This window comes from Priapulus caudatus, unplaced genomic scaffold (genome assembly GCF_000485595.1).
Source record: "Priapulus caudatus unplaced genomic scaffold, Priapulus_caudatus-5.0.1 Scaffold602, whole genome shotgun sequence".
Taxonomy (NCBI): Eukaryota; Metazoa; Priapulida; class Priapulimorpha; order Priapulimorphida; family Priapulidae; genus Priapulus; species Priapulus caudatus.
Genome location: NW_014577663.1, coordinates 203,049 through 203,434, shown reverse-complemented (window position 1 = coordinate 203,434; position 386 = coordinate 203,049).

Below are 386 nucleotides of genomic sequence, written 5' to 3'. Positions count from 1 at the left end.
GTTAACAACATTATAAAATTATTAATTACACGTTCAGACTGACGCATCTAATCAATACTCTTACATTGCTATCTTATTTTACCCTCGCCACGAGTGGAGGGGATGGTTATGTGATTCGGGTCTGGTACTGCGTTCGTGTACATGTTAAGCGTGTGCTGTGTGTGTGCTGTGTGTGTGTGTGTGTGTGGCTGTGTGTGTGTGTGTGTGTGTGTGTGTGTGTTGCTGTGTGTGTGTGTGGTGGCCAGCTATGTGTGTGTGTGTGTGTGTGTGTGTGTGTGTGTGAGCGCGATCGATATTTAGCGCGTCAGCTGAGCGCAGCCAGCCAACAGTCGGCTGCCTGCTGGAGCTGAAGCGGCGCAGCGAGCGCTACATTGTACGCTGGCGTA